Source organism: Gorilla gorilla, chromosome 9 (assembly GCF_029281585.2).
Source record: "Gorilla gorilla gorilla isolate KB3781 chromosome 9, NHGRI_mGorGor1-v2.1_pri, whole genome shotgun sequence".
In the NCBI taxonomy this organism is placed as follows: Eukaryota; Metazoa; Chordata; class Mammalia; order Primates; family Hominidae; genus Gorilla; species Gorilla gorilla.
Window position 1 is genome coordinate 25,246,690 of NC_073233.2, and position 21,220 is coordinate 25,267,909.

Below are 21,220 nucleotides of genomic sequence, written 5' to 3' on the forward strand. Positions count from 1 at the left end.
GACAAGAACAAGACAACATAGTAATGGAAGTGCTAGCCAGAGCAATTAGGCAGAAGAAAGAAATAAAGAGCATCCAAATAGGAAAAGAAGAAGTCAAACTATCTCTCTTTGAAGATGATATAATTCTATATCTAGATGACCCTAAAAACTCTGCCAAAAGGCTCCTAGAACTGATAAATGACTTCAGTAAAGTTTCAAGACACATAATCAATTTACAAAAATTAGTAGCATTTCTATACATCAACAATGTTCAAGCTGAGAGCTAAATCAAGAATGCAATCCCCTTTACAATAGCCATGAAAAATTAAATTAAACCTAGGAATACATCTAATCAAAGATATGAGAGCTATCTATGAGGAGATCTACAAAACACTGCTAGAAGAAATCATAGGTGACACAAACAAGTGGAAAGTACTTTCATTCTCATGGATTGGAAGAATCAATAGTGTTAAAATGACAATACTGCCAAAATAATCTACAAGTTTAACACTATTCTTGTCAAACTACCAACATTATTTTTCACAGAAAATAAAAAGAATTTATAAAAAGCTATTCTAAAATTCATAAGGAACCAAAAAAGAGTCCAAATGGCCAAAGAAATCCTAAGCAAAAAGAACAAAGCTGCATGCATTACATTACCTGACTAAAAACTATACTATAAGCCTAGAGTAGCCAAAACAGCATGGAACTGGTATAAAAACAGACACACAGACCAATGGAACAGAATATAGAATGCAGAAATAAAGCTGCACACCTATCACCCTCAGATCTTCCGCAGTATTGTCAGAAATAAGCAATGGGAAAAGGACTCCTTATTCAATAAATGGTGCTGAGATAGCTGGCTAGCCATATGCAGAGGAATGAAACTGGATCCTTACCTGTTACCACATACAGAAATTAACTCAAGATGGATTAAATATTTAAATGTAAAACCTCAAACTGTAATAGAAGAAAACCTAAGAAACACATAATTCTGGACATCAGCCTTGGGAAATAATTGATTAGTAAGTTGTCAAAAGCAATTGCAACAAAAACAAAAATGGACAAGTGGAACCTAATTAAACTAAAGAGCTTCTGCACAGCAAAAGAAACTAGCAACAGATTAAACAGCCAACCTACAGAATGGGAGAAAATATTCACAAACTGCACATCTGACAAAGGTTTAATATCCAGAATCTATAAGGAACTTAAGCAATTCAACAAGCAACAACCAAATAGCTGTGTGAAAAAATGGGCAAAAGACATGAATAGACACTTCTCATAAGAAGACGTACAAGCAGCCAACAAAAGTATAAAACAATGCTCCACATCACTAATCATCAGAATTATAAATCAAACCCACAATGAGATACCATCTCACACCAGTCAGAATGGCTGTTATTAAAAAGTCAAAAAACTGGCAGGGTGCGGTAGCTCACGCCTGTAATCCCAACACTTTGGGAGGTCGAGGTGGGTGGATTATGAGATCAGGAGTTCAAGACCAGCCTGGCCAAGATGATGAAACCCCGTCTCTACTAAAAATACAAAAATTAGCCGGGCATGGTGGCGGGTGCCTGTAATCCTAGCTACTCAGGAAGCTGAGGTAGAGAATCGCTTGAACCTGGGAGGCGGACGTTGCAGTGAGTCGAGATCATGCTGCTGCACTCCAGCAAAAAACAACAGATGCTGGTGAGGCTGCAGAGAAAAGAGAATGCTTATATGTTGTTGGAGGATATGTAAATTAGTTCAGCCACTGTGGAAAGCAGTTTGGAGATTTCCCAAATAACTTAGAACTACTATTTGATTCAGTAATCTCACTACTGGGTATATATCCAAAAGAAAATAAATCGTTCTACTAAAAGGACACCTGCACTTGTATGTTCATTGCAATTCTATTCACAATAGCAAAGACATGAAATCAATGTGCCTATCCATAGTTAATTGGGTAAAGAAAATGTGGCACACAAACAGCACAGTAGTAACCCTCCAGGAGTTTCAGCAGCAGGGATAGGGCCCAGAGAAGAGCACACATGATCATTGACAGGGATCCTGCATGGCTGCAGTAATACCAGATGGTGGGCCACAGGATGGACAGGCAGCACTTAGTGCTAATGGCACTGGGCATATTGGCCTGTGATGCAGGAAAAGATCCTTACAGTGGAAATGAAAATGGAATTGGAATGGAAGGAGATGAAGAATTTTACCAGGGAACCTGTAATATGACAGCACAGCAAAATAGAGGAGGAAGAGGATGAGGGTGAGATCTGAGTGCCACTGAAAAGAGGTATTTGAATTATGGGAGAATCTATGAAGGACTACTAAGTGATGTGCTGTGGTGTGTATAATATAAACCTACTCCATTCCTTCGCCCAGGAGATCTTGAGCAGAGTTTTCTTTGCTGATGAAAGCTTTTCTGTGAGAGGAGTCTATAAGGGGAAGTTGAAAAAGTGCAGGGCTTGGAATGCAGAGAGAGGTACTCCTACAGCTTTCCACGAGAGAGAGGGTATAACTCCCATCCGGGTGAATAACAGCAGCAGATTGAGATTTTACTGGGTACTGTCTTTTAATCCTTTCAGAGGCCTGTGAGGTAAGAATCAGTGTTGTTCTCATTTTGGAGAGAATGGAATTGGAGTACAAAATAGATAAGTTATTTCTTCCTAGTCTTACATAGTATGGATTTGAACCCAGCAAGGCTGCCTCAAGGTCCATGTTTTTGACGAGCGCTTTGGACCCAGCACCACTGTGTATCACTTACACATGAATTGGAGTGGGTAGCAAAGTAATTCCCAGTTAAATCCAAGACGACAGTCAAAATTGTGCATGAAAAAAAAGCATGAGCAAATTCCAGGAACAGAGAAAAGAAGCCAATTAAATAAGGAACAAGAGAGAACTGGGTCAAAGCCAATTAGGAACAGAGAGCAGAATCTAAGAGCCCTTTTCTACCTGAAAGGCAGCCATTGCTCTGGAATCCAGAGAACTCACAGGTGCAGGAGGCCTCCAAGTGTACAGAGGACCCTTCCTCCTGTGGAGGTGGAGAGAGGGATCAAAATGTTATAGAATTATACGCAAAGGTGTATCTCACTCCTAAAAAAATGAGTGCATGTAAATACTGGTGAAATCTGATAAGATTTGTATTGTAGATAACTGTATTGTACCGATATTAATTTCATTGTTTTGATAATACATTTATGTAACATGTCATTATTGCTGTAGGTTGGTTGATGGGTATACAGGAACTCTCCATTTTTTTGTAACTTGTTCGTCTACAATTCATTGAGAATGAAAAGTTAAAAAACAACCAAAAGGTCAGTTCATTGTATGGACTACCTCCATGGATACTGAAGTCACCAAGAACGAGAACATGGGGTATGCCTGAAAGAAGTTTGTAAACTTGGCATATAGGTTAGAAGATAATACGATATCTTATATGAGCTTAAAGTATTCTTACAGTGAAAAGAAAAAAGAATATTACTGAAATCAAAATAACCAGTTGCCCAGAGAGAGCCAACAGTCTTTGGTTCAATTTTCAGGTGAAATTTCTCTCTAGGGCTCCTCATTATGGACAAAATTGTTAGCTGAAGCTGTGCAATTGATGATACCACAAACTCTCAGGGTGGACTCTCCTAGTAACCCCCATTCTGAACTGATGACATCACATCTAAACCCCATGCCTGGAGCATTGGCTGCAAGCACTGTCTTCCTGCTTCCTCTGACCTGCAAGAACCCTCACATACAGCCAAGTCCTACTATGGTGTTTATAAATCAAGCATGCACATATAGGATACAGAATCAGCAAAGAGCTGGGCCTGGAAGAGCAATCAATCTGGATTCAGAAGGCCTGAGTTCTATATGCTGAACAGTGTTATAAGAGCCATCGATGCATTTTTTTTTTTTGGAAAAATGGAAAACAATAGATTTCTTTACCACTTTCATAGCTACTTTATACTGTCTCCTGAGTACTCAAATTGCATTTGTCAGCTCCCTTCTGTGAGGGTCAATCTGAGGGGCATCCTCACTGCCTGTGAGCAGCACAGAGCCCACTGTGATATCCCATCTTCTCTTGGTGGTCTCTTCTGTCTGCTTGAGTTACCTGTGGAAAGAATAACCAATGGCAGAGAAGAGTCCTGAGTCTGTACTGATCCTAAGTTTTCATAATGAAATGGTTTTAATTGTGGTAAAATTTATGTAACATACATTTTACTACGTTAACGATTTTTTAGTGTATAACTCAGTAGCATTAAGTACATTGCCAATGAGATGTAACTGTTACCAAACAAAAATTTTTGTGCTCATTAAATAATTTCATATTCTCCCCATCCATCACCATCAGGTTCTTCCTAATCTATTTTTTGTGTTCATCAATTTTCCTAGATTAGATACCGGAAAAATTTGAACTTACAATATTGTTCTTTTGTGTCTGGCACAATGTTCTCAAGGTTCATCTGTATTGCAGCATGTATCAGAATTATGTTGCAATGCTAAGCTATTATCTAGATACTGTAATTGACATTATCATGGAAAGGTCAAATACCTTCAATCTTGCTTCTGATAGTGACTGGCCATGAAACTAATGAAAGTTACAGCCACAACAACTTGTACAAAAATGGGAAGTATCCAGAATTCCTGTACAATTGAAGGAATCTGTCAGCAAATAATAAATGGTTTTAAGATAATTTCTACATTGAAACCAATACTGAGGTTGCAAATGGCCAAATTAGAACTCATGGGGCATATTGTAGACTCTACACTCGTCCCTTTGTCCAGGAAAGCTAAATAAGCACTTACTAGTTCTCAAGGGGAAGGAGCTGTGGTTATCTTAACTTGAAACCAAGGCCAACATGTCACCGTGCCATGGACAAATGACAGCACAGGACTTTCCATAAAACCAATTTCCTAGACTGTTTTTATGAATACAGAGAATCTGTCTCTAATGACATTATTTTCCCCTGTATCTGAGAATTCAATGAAATTCAGAGGCAGCAGAACTCACTTATCCAGAATGAGCTTCCTCCCTGCAGCAATACCCCTAATCATAGAAGGGAACATGGTTTTTAGGTGAACATAGTCCGAGAGAAAGATAAGGAATTTTCCCTTCGATACTGTCCGGTAGGAAATAGTTATAAAAAAAAGGTTTTCCAGTTCTAGACAGGAATTCTTTCCATTCCCATAAAAGTTGAACGTGAAAGTTTTCAGTAAGAAAAATTTAATGGAAGATAACAGGGGAAATTTGTTGGTAATATGAAGAAGGATCTAAACAGTGTACTTTCAAATTAATGATTTCTCTGAGTAAAACTAGAAGTGTGAGATTAAAAATAAAACTATTTGAAGATATTGAGGGAATCACTGAGGCATTTCTGAGGCACAAAGATGAGAAAAACACATATAATTGTCAAGGTGGCAGGGCAGTGTTGCTCTCAAAGTGCCGTCTGACTGACAGGGCAGAGGCTCTTCCTCATGGCCCCAATCTGCTTCATGACAGCTCCAGGGTTTCCTCAGGAAGCCGCCATCTGCCTTCTTCCACCTCAGGCGTGTCCTGCAGAGCCCTCTGGAGAACCAGCTAGAGAGTCTTCCTGTTTTGAAGCTGCCTAAAGGAGCCCATGAAGAAGTAAATGACAGGGTTGGCACTGCTGTTAAGAGTGGACAGGAAAATGGAAACTAGACAAACGTGACAAATCCACGTGGATCCAGAAAAATAGGAATCACTGAATGCCAAAGGGCAGGCCACAGAGGAGGAAGACCAGCACTCTGAGCAGGATGGTCATGTACAGCCTGGTCAAGGGCATCTTCCGGGATCCACAAAGGATCCTGACTAGCAGGACCAGGCTGGACCCGCAGAGAACCACACATAAAAAAATCAGCCACGTGACTGTGATGAAATCTGATGTTTCACACCAAACAGAATCAGCACCACTAAACAGGAAGCCACAGAACATCCATTCCAGGATGCTCTGCAGCAGGGACAGGGCCCAGAGTAGGACACACACGACAGCTGACAGGTGTGTGGGGTGGCGGCAGCGGTACTAGATGGGCCACAGGATGGACAGGCAGTGCTTGGTGCTGATGGAGCCCAGCATGCTCAGGCCTGTAAAGTAGAGAAAGGTCATCACAGTGGTGAAATAGGTGGAGATGGAAAGGAAGAAGTCACGGTAGAAATTCACAATTTCTAAAATCTGGGAGCAGAGGAAGAAGTCGGCCCCGGCCAGGTTGAGGGTGTAGAGGGAGAAAGTGTTCCTGTGCATGCGGAATCCCAGGAGCCAGAGGAAATGACTGCGTTTCCTGCCAGCTGGACCAGGTCAACGATGAGGAGCAGCAACACGAGGATCATGATCTCCATGCCACAATGTTGAAGATGGGTCTCCTCAGTCCTATTGATTGATGTCAGTTCTGTACCCAAGGCTGGGATGGTTGGATCCATGCACAGAAACCCTAGTCTGGTGCCCCTGGGAACACAAAAAAGATGTGATCAGCAGCTGTGTGATCTCTGATTTCACATACATTCTATTGTATGAGAATTATTGTCCCCATTTTACAGAGGAGAGAAACAGGCTTGCAGAGAATAAGCCACCTGTCAAAAGGTGAGGAGTGCTGAACTCCAGTTTCAAATCCAGTTCTTGGTGACTCTAAAGCCTGGGCTCTCTCTATTGCAACACAATTTCTCTACTGACATGGGAATAACATTATGATGAAAACATCCCCACTCAACTGGCCAGGGCTGTGGATCCAAGCATTACTTGGTCCTGGTCAGAAATTTTCTCTCGAGTGTAGGAGTTTGGATAAGGAGGTGGACACCTTCATGATAAAAGTGGTCATCATGGATGAAAATGAAGGTTAGGCATTATTTACATGAGGAAAATGTGACGTCTTGCTAGGACAAGTGTGATGATGACTGGGCCTGGTGAGCTAGGAATGGCTCAGTGTGTGTCCCTCATTACAGAGAGGAGCACTTTTATATCCCCAGTGCCTAGCTCCACGTGAAGCACACTGTGTTTTGTGTAAATATTCATTCAGTGAATAAATGCATGAATGAAGACCCTAATGGTAGTGATAGCTTTGGATTAAAAGGAAAATAAAAATAAAAACACAATTAAAGGCATCGGAACACACACATAAAATCAGATGTAAAAATTTCATTCATTAGAATTTTATTTGTTCTGTCTGTGTTAAAAGGCATTACTGATATGTGCCCAAATACCTGAAGTTGACTACTGATGTGCCTTTGAAATGAGGACTCAGTGTGGCTTTGCTGAGCCCCTAGAATCTCTTTTGTACACAGTGTTGGGGTAGGTTGTGGTCTGAGCTGAACTGCTCAGCAATATAGAAGAGGAAAGAGTAAGCGTGGGTGAGGTCTCAGTGCCGCTGAAAGAGGTAATTGAAATGTAGCAATATCTTTGGAGGACTCCTAAGTGTTCTGCTGGGTGTACACAGTGCAAAACAACTTGATTCTGTCTCATAGGAGATCTTTGGTAGACTTTCTCTGTTGATGCAAACATTTGTATGAGAGGAGTCCATGAGAGGAAATAGGAGTTCAGCGCTTGGAATGAAAAAAGAGATGTTCATGTAGATTTCAACTGGTGAAACAGGACTAGCTCATGTCTGGCTGAAAAACAGCAGCTGATTGAGAGTTTATTAGGGATTGTCTTAATGCTCTCAAGAGCCTAGGAGGTAAGAGTTAGTATTATTCCTATATGGCAGAGAATGCAATTAGAGCACAAAAAGAGTGAGTTATTTGTCCCTGGCCTTACACAGTGCAGATATGGACCCAGCAGAGCTGCCTCAAGGTCTACCCTTTTCACCAGCCCTTTGGACCCAGCACCACTGTATGTCTATTATACACGATAGAGGGGGAAGGCAGAGGAATGACTCTCAAATTTAACCCAAGTTGGCAGTCAAAAGTTTGGATTTAAAAAAAAAAGCTAACCTAAACAAACTCCAGATAGAGAATGAGAAGCAAATCAAATAGGGAACCAAATAGAGTTGAGTGAAAACCAATTAGGAACAAATTGAGGAGCTCCTTTCTGCATCACAAAGGCTGCCTTTGCTCTGGAATGCCAAGGATGCACAGGGGCTGGAGGCCTCCAGGTGGAAAGAAGATACACCCTCCTCTGGGAGTACAAAGGAGCATCAGGAATGGATGCATCCATCCTGAGCTCTCTTAGAGATACAAGCTGCCACAGCCTTCGTTGTCCTGAAAAGGAAATTAACGGAAAACCAGAACCTCTGTTAACCACATTGAGGACACTTAAGATTAAGTTTGTCCGCTTATTTTTAGGATATGATATATTTGTCTTCCTCACAAAACCTGAAGCTCCATAAAAACTAAGCTATGCCTGTTCTGGTTCACTGTAGTATTGCCAGCATTTAGCATGTGTTCCTCAAAGACCATCTATTGTCATATCCTCCTATGACACAAGAAGCTGCTGAGGCTTAAAGAATCAAAGGATCTTCCTGAGATCACACTATGAAGAGCAGATCCAGTATAAGCTCCTGGTCCATGGAGCCCTGCATGAGACTTCTCTACTGTTTTCTGCTTCATCAATCACTATTTTTGAGGACCTCCTGAAAAATCTTGATGTGAGCACAGAATCTGAGACAATCAGGAGCTTTAGAGCCTACTCCGTTGCCCCATATCCATTTTCCTTTTCAGTCACACAACAATTCTGAGCATTTAAAAGCAGCACAAGGACACACATCCCAGTTTTCCTGGATGCTGGATGACATTGTATGACCAGGTTCTGGTCAATGGGAAGTAAGAAGATGTGATGTAAGCAAGTCCTGGCTCATGGGATCAATAGAAGGAGCACAGCCTTCCCTTCCCCTCTTCCTTCTCGATCAGGCTGGAATGCTGAGGTGGTTGGCAGGCAGTAGGACCACAAGAATGAGGGCAACTCTCTAGATATTAGGGAGCAGCAATTTTTGGAGTCCTAATGTCTGATGCCTTGGAGCCTCCAGCTCAGGTCTTAAATACAGTCACTCCTGGGTATCCACAGGGGATTGGTTCTAGAACCCCTGCACACACCAAAATCTGCCCATGCGCAATTTCCTTATAGAAAATGATGTAGTATTTGAATATAACCTATGAACTTTCTCCTTTATACTTTAAATTATTTCTAGATCACTTATAATACCTATTAAAATGTAAGTGCTGTGTAAATAATTGTTATATGGTATTGTTTAGGAAATAATGACAAGAAGGAAAAGTCTGTACCTGTTCAGTACCTATACAGCTACTCCTGTCCTCCTTTTTTTGGAATATATTCTACCTGTGGCTTGTTGAATCTAGGGATTCAGAACCTACTGACATGGAGGGACAACTGTACTTTCTTGTTTAAGATATTCCTACTTTGTGTTTCTTTTAGAGCAGCCAAACTTACATTCTAACAAAAAGGAATATGTTTTCTCTTTTTAAAATTACATTTCATTTCCTAGGCATTTTTGATAAATGCAGGTATTTCTCCATAAAATCGACAATAGAGAAAGAATTTCCAAACATAAAAAAATAACTCTGATAGAGATGAAATGAGACATGATTCAATGAGATTTAGAGAGAGAAAACCCCAGGAGGTAGGAGGAAGATATAAAAAGGTGAGAGGGATAGTTTCATTTGCCATGAGGATTTGCTTCCCAATCTTCTCTACCCTCTTTGACATCCCAAGAGGGTGGCTTCTCTGTACCTCATCAGTGATATTCTTTTCCTTTTGGTTTCTGGTTGAACTGAGACACTGAGAGACACTGGTAGGAGACTGGAAGGCAGGAGGGGAGTGATTTGGAATTTTCACCTCCTGGGCCTCTGCCTTTGTGGCTGAGTGTTGGTGATGCAGGGCTTCTCCACCTGCCTGCTCATCCTCTCCCAACCCTACAGCTACAGCTATGGCTATGGCTATGCTCTCAATGGTAACTGCTCCTTCCCTGTCCCTTTAAGCTTAGGGGAGGAAGTAGTGCTACACCATTGCCATTTAGGGTGCTTCCCTAGGCATTGTCTTTTCCCCTTAACCCTGTCCATCTTTGTACATAGTCCCCTCATGAAACACTCCTCATTTATTTCATTTTGGACCATCTGTTTCTTCCTTAGACCTTTCCAGATAGGCAAAGAAGAGTAACTTTGAAAAGTAAGTAAAATAATAAGATCCCTTAACCACAGTTCAGCTGTAGGAAGGAATGCCTGCATATCCCCTTGCTCCTTAAATGAATTTAAAAAGCATCATTATCTCCATGAAAGCAGATTGAATAGTTGGAATAAAGGGGGCGATATGGAGAGATGGATCAGAGGGAGGAAGCTCTGCTGACCCCATTTGAAACTCCCGCAGTCTGGGCTGCCAGCACTCAGTTTCTAGAAGGAAGCTTTATGTCTCCTGCCTTTTCTTGAAGGAAACTTATGACCTTCTGTATGCAGAACCCCAAGGTGGAAACACAGGTTTGTGAACTTATAGCAGAAACAATAACTTGCTGTGGAAAGAAGAAAGTTCTTGGTACATACCTTTACCTTTCCTCCTTCTTCTGTCCAAAGATGAAGAGCTGCCCCTTGCTAAAGGGGTAGAGCCTTTCTGGGATTCCGTGACTTCAGAGCACTAGTCTGTGTTTTGTGTCATTTAGGAGATGCCTACAAGAGCTGGAATGAGAACTGGCAACCAACCCAGGTTTATGAAGATGCAGACAACCTGTGATTTCCTGTATGAGGACTGCGGGCAAATCAGAAGCCAGAGCTGTTTGAGCCATGATCCCTAACTGAGATGTTTCTTGGCCTCTGTCCCGTTATTAATACATATCTGCCTCTCTCATCACATCCCATCTCATTCAGCTTCCTGTAAGTAATTGCTGTTCTGAACTTTTACAATTTATTATGGGCCTAGGTATCAATATCAAGCAACGTGAGCTTGTTTTATGAGGCTTTATAACTAAAAACTAAAGTAGATTGTAGGGTCTTTCAGGGCTCACAATGGCTTGATCCCCCTCTGTGTGTGGGTTTGGTTTTCTAGGTCCATGATTATTTTCTGTTCAAAGACAAAGTAGAAAACTCAAGAGTTTAAAGTTCATGTGGAATCAAAAAAGAGCCTGCATTGCCAAGTCAATCCTAAGCCAAAAGAACAAAGCTGGAGGCATCACGCTACCTGACTTCAAAGTATACTACAAGGCTACAATAACCAAAACAGCATGGTACTGCTACCAAAACAGAGATATAGACCAATGGAACGGAACAGAGCCCTCAGAAATAATGCCACATATCTACAACCATCTGATCTTTGACAAACATGACAAAAACAAGAAATGGGGAAACAATTCCCTTTTAAATAAATGGTGCTGGGAAAACTGGCTAGCCATATGTAGAAAGCTGAAACTGAATCCCTTCTTTACACCTTACACAAAGATTAATTCACGATGGATTAAAGACTTAAATTTTAGACCTAAAACCATAAAAACCCTAGAAGAAAACCTAGGCAATACCATTCAGGACATAGGCATGGGCAAGGACTTCGTGTCTAAAACACCAAAAGCAATGGCAACAAAAGCCAAAATTGACAAATGGGATCTAATTAAACTAAAGAGCTTCTGCACAGCAAAAGAAACTACCATCAGAATGAACAGGCAACCTACAGAATGGGAGAAAATTTTTGCAATCTACTCATCTGACAAAGGGCTAATATCCAGAATCTACAATGAACTCCAACAAATTTACAAGAAAAAACAAACAACCCCATCAAAAAGTGGGTGAAGGATATGAACAGACACTTCTCAAAAGAAGACATTTATGCAGCCAAAAGACACGTGAAAAAATGCTCATCATCACTGGCCATCAGAGAAATGCAAATCAAAACCACAATGAGATACCATCTCACACCAGTTAGAATGGCGATCATTAAAAAGTCAGGAAACAACAGGTGCTGGAGAGGATGTGGAGAAATAGGAACACTTTTACACTGTTGGTGGGGCTATAAACGAGTTCAACCATTGTGGAAGTCAGTGTGACGATTCCTCAAGGATCTAGAACTAGAAATACCATTTGGCCCAGCCATCCCATTACTGGGTATAGACCCAAAGGATTATAAATCATGCTGCTATAAAGACATATGCACATGTATGTTTATTGTGGCACTATTCACAATAGCAAAGACTTGGAACCAACCCAAATGTCCATCAATGATAGACTGGATTAAGAAAATGTGGCACATATACACCATGGAATACTATGCAGCCATAAAAAATGATGAGTTCATGTCATTTGTAGGGACATGGATGAAACTGGAAACCATCATTCTCAGCAAGCTATCGCAAGGACAAAAAACCAAACACCGCATGTTCTCACTCGTAGGTGGGAATTGAACAATGAGAACACATGGACACAGGGAGGGGAACATCACACACCGGGGCCTGTTGTGGGGTGGGGGGAGGGGGAGGGATAGCATTAGGAGATATACCTAATGTTAAATGACGAGTTAATGGGTGCAGCACACCAACATGGCACATGCATACATATGTAACAAACATGCACGTTGTGCACATGTACCCTAAAACTTAAAGTATAATAAAAAAAAAAAGAAAAGTCGAGAGTGGAAAATGTTAGCTTGTAGTTCACACTCTTTTAATCCCTTAGTCCCATAAAATAAACATTCTGAAGTGTAAGCAGTAGAAATAATGTAAACTCTATCGAAACTTAAGTAAATTATTTCTTTCAGACTTGGTGGAGGTCCTTTTGCTGAACACTATACTCTGTTGTGAAAAGGATACACCTTCAATGAGGAAGAAATCCTTGGCCTATTTCACCATTTGTCCAATATCGCATAAAGGACATTTTAAAAATTCGGTTTCTTCTCTAACTGCAGCAAAAAGGCAAGGAGGAGTCTGTTTCAGGAACCTGAATCAATTCCTATGAGAACCTTGTTCACTTAGAACAAGCCTTTAATTTGTTCTGTTTCCATATCAAGGTCTATGTCATGAAAGCAGGGCCAAGTGGCAGTCCTGGCACGATGCTCATCGTTCTAACCAAAGGGCCAATGAACCCAGCACCTATGCTGGCCTTGACATCACTGAGAGGTACAATGAAGTCCCTTGGCACACTTTTTTTTGTCAGGTTGGTGAGACAGAGAAAGGTGGGTCCTTGCCATGCAGATGGGCAAATTTCTGAAACCCTGTTGAGTGTTAACAATCTATTTTGGTTTGTGCCTCAGGAGAGAGTTCGATATCTTTGGCTCCATAGACAGCCAGGGCCATGGTTCTTATCTTTTCCACAATTGGAAGCTGAACATCATACGGGAAATGGAATCAACTTCTTTTACTTGCAGCTTCTCTCACAGCCCAAGCCAAGTCCACCAACCGTTTTCTACCAACTGACCAGTGATAGCAAGGGACTGCATCAAAGGCACCAGCCCGTTTTGTGAGCTCACACACCAAGTCAATCTCAGCACCAGTGTGGATCTTGAAGACCTTCAGAGTCACCATAACGGGATCCCCAAAGAGCTGAGCAATCTGAATTTGCTGCTAGAGGTTACGGCAGCCATCTGCCACCAACTGGATGTTCTTTATGTTCTTTCTTAAGAGGAACACCAGCAGTTACACTTGGCCCGCCACTGTGCATCTTCAGAGCTTGCACTGTTGCCACCAACACAACCACACTGGGCACCAGGCTGGAAGCTTGGCACTTGTTGTTGAAAAATTTCTCCATTTCAATGTCAGCACCAAAGCCAGCTTCAGTCACTACAAATCCTTCTTCACCAACCAGTTTCAGGGCAATTTTATCAGCCAACACTGAAGAATTGCCATGGGTGATGTTAGCAAAAGGGCCCACGTGCACGAATACAGGTGTCCGTTACAGGGTCTGCATCAGATTTGGTTTCAATGCATCTTCCATCAAAACTGTCAAAGCACCGGTCACCCCCAAATCATCAGTGTCACAGGCTGCCCGGTTTTGTCACTGGCCACCACCATCCTTCCCAGCCATGTCTTCATGTCTGAGAGGCTGTTCATAAGGGCCAGCACCACAATGATCTCGCTGGCCACCATGACGTCAAACAGCGTTTGCCAAGAGGAGCCTTTCTCTGTGTTTGCCTGCCTGATGGTTATTTTTTGTAGAAATCAGTTGTTTGTATTTTTTTAATTAAATTTTTTTATTTCCATAGGTTATTGGGGAACAAGTGGTGTTTGGTTACATGAGTAAGTTCTTTAGTGGTGATCTGTGACAAAACCGGGCAGCCTGTGACACTGATGATTTGGGGGTGACCGGTGCTTTGACAGTTTTGATGAAAGATGCGATGAGACCAAATCTGTGAGATTTTGGTGCACCCATCACCCGAGCAGTATACTCTGCACCCAATTTGTAGTCTTTTATCCCTCATCCCCTTCCCACCCTTTCTCCCTGAGTCCCCAAGGTCCATTGTGTCATTTTTATGCATTTGCATCCTCATAGCTTAGCTTCCACATATCAGTGAGAACATATGATGTTTGGTTTTCCATTCCTGAGTTACTTCACTTTGAATAATAGTCTCCAATCTCATCCAGGTTGCTGAGAATGCCATTAATTCATTCCTTTTTATGGCTGAGTAGTATTCCATCATATATATATATATATATATATTAGTTTCTTTACCCACTTGTTGATTGATGGGCATTTTGGTTGGTTCCACATTTTTGCAATTGTGAATTGTGCTGCTATAAACATGTGTGTGCAAGTATCTTTTTTGTAAAATGACTTCTTTTCTTCTGGGTAGATACCCAGTAGTGGGATTGCCAGATCAAATGGTAGTTCTACTTTTAGTTCTTTAAGGAATCTCCACAGTGTTTTCCATAGTAGTTGTACTTGTTTACATTCCCACCGGCAGTGTAGATCACTGTATCCATGCCAACATCTTTTTTTTTGTAGAAATCGGTCATTTTTATTCAGTACTCTCTGCCATGCGATGGTGGAAGGGTTGGTGTCGAGGCAGGCAAATTTACTCACTTCCTCTTCTGTCAGTGTGTTTGGATCTGTCTTATTTATTCCCAGTTTTTTTTTTAGTCAAGTAATCAGAGAATTTCTGAAAATTCTGTGACACCATTCATTAAATGAATCAGCTGATTATACAGAGCCTTGTCTGCGCATTTTCATGCAGAATCCTTGGGTCGATGACAGCAGCTGGTGAATTATTGGCAACTATGATGGCATGGATATCTCCATTCAAGTGAAGGTTGAACTCTTCCATGGGATGACCAGGGCATATCCACTACCCATGACTCCTTCTTTCCACTCCAAAAGTCGGTCCTTGGGAAGGCTGCCTCATACAGGCAAAAGAGGTGACATGCAGGTGCATGGTCACAGCCTGCACAGCCCAGTCATAACTGTGCTCTTCCCTTCTCCTAGAGAGGTGGGCGTGATCCCAGTGACTAAGATGTATTTTCCATCTGCTTGATCCTTTAACCTTTGTAGCACAGACAAAAACTTTGTCTTTACTTTTGCCATTGATTTTAGTTTCATCTGCAAGCAATCCCAACTCATTATGGGTAAATGGATCAGTAGAAAGGTCTGCTTGACTCCATTTGGAACTCCTGTGGTCTGGACTGCCAGCCTCTCCCATCACATCCCATGTGGCCCACCTCCCTGTAATCAATTGTTGTTGTGGACCTTTAAATGTCCACTGTGAGCCTAGGTTCAATGTCAAGCAATGTGAGAGTGTATTGTGGGGCTTTATAAATGAAGAAAAAGGTATATCAGAATGTCATCCAAGGCTCACCATGGCCTGACCACAATTGACTTTTTTCTTTCATATATTTTTAAATCACAGTGGTTATTGCATTCATATGTATACTTTCATTCCAACAACAGAGAAGTGCATAAAAAGTGAAAGTCTCCTGAGTCTCTTTCTCGAAAAGCCACTACTTGCTACACTTTCCATTCTTATTTGATGATGATTATTAGCTGTGAATAGTAAGCTTATATTTGTGTTTTGCATTTATTAGTATTATCAAGTGGATCAACTTTTCTTATAAAATGTAAGTAGCACACATAGAATATCTTTCTCTACTTCATGATATTTGTTGTTTATTTTTATTTAGTATAAATATTAAAATTTTCTAGTCTTATTTCGTATGACTTCCCTTCATTTATTTTAATTAGAAACTATTTCAAATATTCAGAAAACTTCTTCAATATATTTGTCTTTGAGGAGAGTGCATGGAATTTTGAGGATCTGGAATAGGATGTCAACTTTCAATATATGCAGGAAAAGAATTTGTTTGATATGTGTGAGTGTATTATTTTCAAAATAAATTTTCAAACACAAAAAATAAATTTAATGATGTAGCTAAAAGAAAGGTAAAAATTTGAAAAGATATGACAGAAAGAGAAAGTTAATTGGTGGTGAGAAACTTAAGAAAATGAGTATAGAAAACTCTTCTGAAGAGATTTTCACTAAAGGAAATAAGAGAAACCAGGTCATGGATGCATGGATGGAGGAGAATGTGGGCTAGGGTGGTGATTTAAGCCAGGAGATGGGATAGCCTGTTTGTGCTGCACTGGAATGATCCAATAGAAAGAAGCAAAGGGAGATGTGGTCATTATGCACAGTGTTTCAGTGCAGAGAGGGGTGTTTTCTTCATCAAAGTGGTGGTATTTTAGCAGTTGGTGTTTTCTTTATCAAGGTAATAATGCATTCAGGTGTATATTTTCTTTACAAATGGCAGAGAAGTGAATTCAAGGTCAAAGTGTCCTTGAATCCTATTCTCCAGAGGCCACCACTTGCTATAGTTTACATTTTTTATTATTATTATCAGCTCTGAATAAGACACTTATATTTCATTTTAATTTGTCAGTATGAACAAGTGGACCAATTGATTTCTTTTACAGAATGTAAAGAGTTCAGCACTCTTATTTTCTTTCTCTATTTAATGTCATTTGTTCTTTATACTTGTTAGTTGTGAATTTTCATAATTTTATGTCTTTCCTCTTATGCTTCCATTCTTCTGCCTCATGCTACAGCCAAATCAAGCCACTTTCATTTTAAATAATATAATTTGAATTAGATTCTATTTTGAAAACTGAGAAAAGTTCCTTAATGGATTATTTCAGCAAATATGTAATAAGAACCTTGTTACAGGCAGTATTTTGTCTCTACAATATTCATATGCTAATGTTCTAACACCTAAGTCAGAATGCTGCTGTATAATATTTGAAAACAGGCACTTCAAGGATGTAAATAAGTCAAAAAGAGGCTGTTAGCTTGGGCCTTAATTCAACAGAACTGGTGGTCCTATAATAGGAGATTAGGACACAGACACACAGAGGTAAGACCATGTGAAGAGACAGGGAAGAGAAGATGCCATCCAACCCTGCCCACACCTTAATCTCAGACTTCTAGCCTCCAAAGTTGTGAGAAAATGAAGTTGTGTGGTTTAAGCCACCCAGTTTGTGGTACCTTGTTGTGGCAGTCATAGAAAACTAATAGAGATGTACCATGTCTTAGGATTTTTTTCAGGCACTTGAGTTGCAGTTGTGAATAAAACTATACCATGGGCTTCTGGAGTTTATTTCCAAAGGGCTGAATGAATGCCCTCAGAAAGTAAATACAGACTGAAAAGAGAAGAGGTCTGAAATATCTTCATCCATGAAACATCTGGAGAAGCTGGATCCAGCAAATCATCCATAGAGAAACTTACCAATGGAGAAAAAGTCTTAGAATTAGACAGAAATACATATGAGAATGTGGTATATGATAAAGGTTGCATGTCAAAATTTTGAGGAAAACCTGTGAAGAAGCAATTGTGGGGGAGGGAAGAAAGCTAGGAAGTACAGTGTTTGATAATTTTAAGCCATGGAGTTATTGGTTGGTAATAGTGTCAGTAGCAGCTGAGCAGTTATAAAATTGACCCTTGGTGAGCAGCATAGGAGTCATCGCTGATGTCAATGTGGTTGCAGAGGAAGAATGGCCCAAACACTAACTGGAGAAGGTGTACAAGAGAATGGCAGGTGGTGTGATGGGACTCCTGGACACCACAGACACCAGCTGCAACACTGTGGAGAAGGAGACAGTGAAGGCAGGTAGCTGCATGCCATGTCACTGTATAAACAACCAGCAGCGTTTCTATATATACAAAACAGGCAGTAGGAAGAAATAAAAGAAAATGAACCTCAATTACATCTTCTGAAAAAGAAGGGTAATGAGAATGCTTAAAATCTAGTGTAAGTTTTGAATAAGAACAACGTTCCAGTATTGATTCATATATGGAAAAGTAGATCAATAAAAACATCACAATTAGACATGAATACGCATTGAAATTTAGTATAATAAAGGCGATATACTGAATAACTGTAAAACATGGACTATTCAATGAATGGGACTGGGATACTCAGTGGTCATCTAAAATAAAATTAAGTAGAAAATATACTTTACATATGATTTTGGGATAAATACAGATACATGAAATACTTTTAAATTTATAATGAAAATATAAGAACCTAAAGAAACATAGGAAGATTTTTTTTTTAAGCTCCCAGTGGGGAATAACTTTCAAATTACAGGACAAACTTTAGAAGACATTAAAGAAAATATTAATAAAGACAAAAACAAAGACTTCATTGGCATGGCATGAATCATCATAATGAAAATTAAATAAGCTGGGAAAATATTGATAATGTATATCATAGCTTAACTGCTAAATTTCCCGATTTATAAAATGTTTCTGTAAAATGTCAATTCAATATCCAAAAAGCTAATAAGAAAATGACTATAGGTCATGATTTACAATTTCTAGAAAGTAAAAAGGGCTCTCAAAGACATTGAAAGATGAGAATACCAACTCTTAATAAAAGATATGCAAACCGAATTGATACAGAGTTTTATTTTACTTACCAAAATGTAAAAAGCCAAATGTTTGGATAGTGTATAGCATGTGGATGTTATGAGACCAGGCACTCTCCCTCATTTCTGCTGGGGGTGCAAATGGATAAAATAACCTCCAGGGAAGATGATTTTCAACATATAGAAATATATGTAAAGTATCATATTTTTCTCCCTATAATTCTTCATCTAGGAATTTATCCTAGAGATATACTTGTGCATGTTGAAGATATATATATATATATTTATATAACTTTGTGTGTATATATATATATTTATATAACTTTGTGTGTGTATATATATATATACACACACAAAGTTAATAAATGCAGCATTTTTGCAATAAAAAATGGTAACAGCCAAAATGGCCATCAATACTGTATAAATTATGGTCTATTCATATAGTAGAATACTCTGCGACAGTATCAAAAGAACAACAGGCTGGGCATGTTGTTTCACACCTGTAATTCCAGCACTTTGGGAGGCCGAGGTGGGAGGATCATTTGCACCCAGGAGTTCGAGACTAGCCTGGGCATCATAGAGAGAACCCTTCTCTACAAAAATGAAAATATTAGCTGGGCATGGTGGCTTGCACCTGTAGTTTCAGCTACTTGATAGGCTGACGCGGGAGGATTGCTTAAGCCCTGGAGTTTGAGGCTGCAGTGAGCCGTTATTGGGCTACTGCACTCTAGCTAGGGTGACAGAGTGAGATGCTGACTGAGTAAATGAAATAAAATAAAAAAACAAGAAACCTGATATGAAAGGGGCTTCATAATACATCAAATAAAGAAAAAAGAATGCAGGCCAATGTGTATGTTGTATGAGACAGACTATATAATATATACATATAAATATATAAACAAGTATATAGTTATTTTAGCATTAAGTGTCTTTAGATAGATTAAAAATTAAAAACTATAAAAATGTATATGTCTTTGATAATACGGTAAAGAAGCCCGAGTACTTGGAATGAGAATTACCATTTTCAACATATGCGTGAAAAAATTTTTTGAAACCTGTGACTATATTACTATTTTAAAAAGAAATTTTTAAAAAAATATTTCAAATTTTATTTTAAAAATAAATTTTAAAGGAAATAAATGTACAGTGATAAATGCAATGATTTAGCTAAGAAAGTGAAATAGGAATATGAGAAGAACACACATAAAGAGATAATGAAAATGTTAATTAGGTGGGAAAGGGAGGGGGAGAGAGAGAGTTAATTGGAAGTGAGAAAATGAAGATAATGAGTGTAGAAAACTCTTCTGAAGTGATTTTCTCTAAAGGAAAAAAGAGAAATCAGATTGTGGATGGAGGGAAATGTTGACTTGAGTGGTGTTTAAGGAGATAGGATAGCTTATTTATACTGTGCTGAATGACCCAATAGAAGAGGAAGCATTGAAGAAGCAGGAGGGAGAGGTGGTCATTATACACAGTGTTTCAGGGCAGGGAGGGGAACCAGCACACAAGGGGAAAGGACGGTTAAGGACAGGAGCGTGCAGAGCCCATTCCCTGACTTGGGAGGGAAGACAGAGAAATGAGCTCAGAGGCGAACTGACAGGTAGGTTTGGTGTGGGGGAGATGGGGTGATTCTCGGCAGAGCATCACAAGAGAGCGATAAAAGAGTGAGGAGGTGGTTTCAGGAGAGAGGAGGTGGTGTGAAGAGTTTCCTTGGAGAGTGGGAAGCAATTATGGAAATGTTACATGATTGTTCAGGAGATACAAGTGAATATTTGAGGCTCAAGGTCATAAATGTGAAGTGAAACCATTAGGCATGGTAGTGTGTTGTTCTCCAGCCACACTCAGATCTGTGAGAAGAGATATGGAGTTAATAGGAGAGCTGGATTCAACCAAGGCAAAAGACAGATGCTTCACCAAAGAGATATATCCATGGCAAATAAAGGCATAAAATGATGTTCAACATCAGTAACCTTTAGGAAAATACAAATTAATAACACAAAGAGATACTACTACACACCTTTTAATATGGCTAAAATACAAAATATTGATAGTTTCAAATATTGGTCACGATTTGGAGAAATTGGATGTTTTATACCCTGCCAGTGAGAGAGTAAAATGGTAGAGCTACTCTGAAAAACTCTTGCATTAAAAAAAATTAAACATAGAATATTTGACATACAACTCAGCAATCCAATTATGAAATTTATCCTAGAGACTAGAAAACTATATTCATTAAAAAAATCTATACACATATGTTTATAGCAGCTTTATATATAAAAGACATATTAGACAAAAATGCAATGGGCTTCCACTTATGAATAGTGAAACAAAGCATCAGAACAAAGAAATACTACTCAGCCATGAAAAAAAATCAACAACAAATTACTAATACCTGCACCAACTTGGGTCGGTTGAGGACATTATGCTGAGTGAAAAAGCCAGACTCAAAAGATTAACTGTTGTATGATTTCATGTTTGTAACA

At 39.6% G+C, this 21,220-nt stretch overlaps 2 pseudogenes; both read right to left on the bottom strand.

Annotated features, from left to right (window-relative positions):
• Positions 1 to 5,431: 5,431 nt before the first annotated feature.
• LOC101145868 (mas-related G-protein coupled receptor member X3-like) lies at positions 5,432 to 6,394 on the bottom strand (annotated as a pseudogene).
• Positions 6,395 to 12,857: 6,463 nt separating this feature from the next.
• On the bottom strand, positions 12,858 to 15,518 carry LOC115936207 (monofunctional C1-tetrahydrofolate synthase, mitochondrial-like; annotated as a pseudogene).
• Positions 15,519 to 21,220: the final 5,702 nt, after the last annotated feature.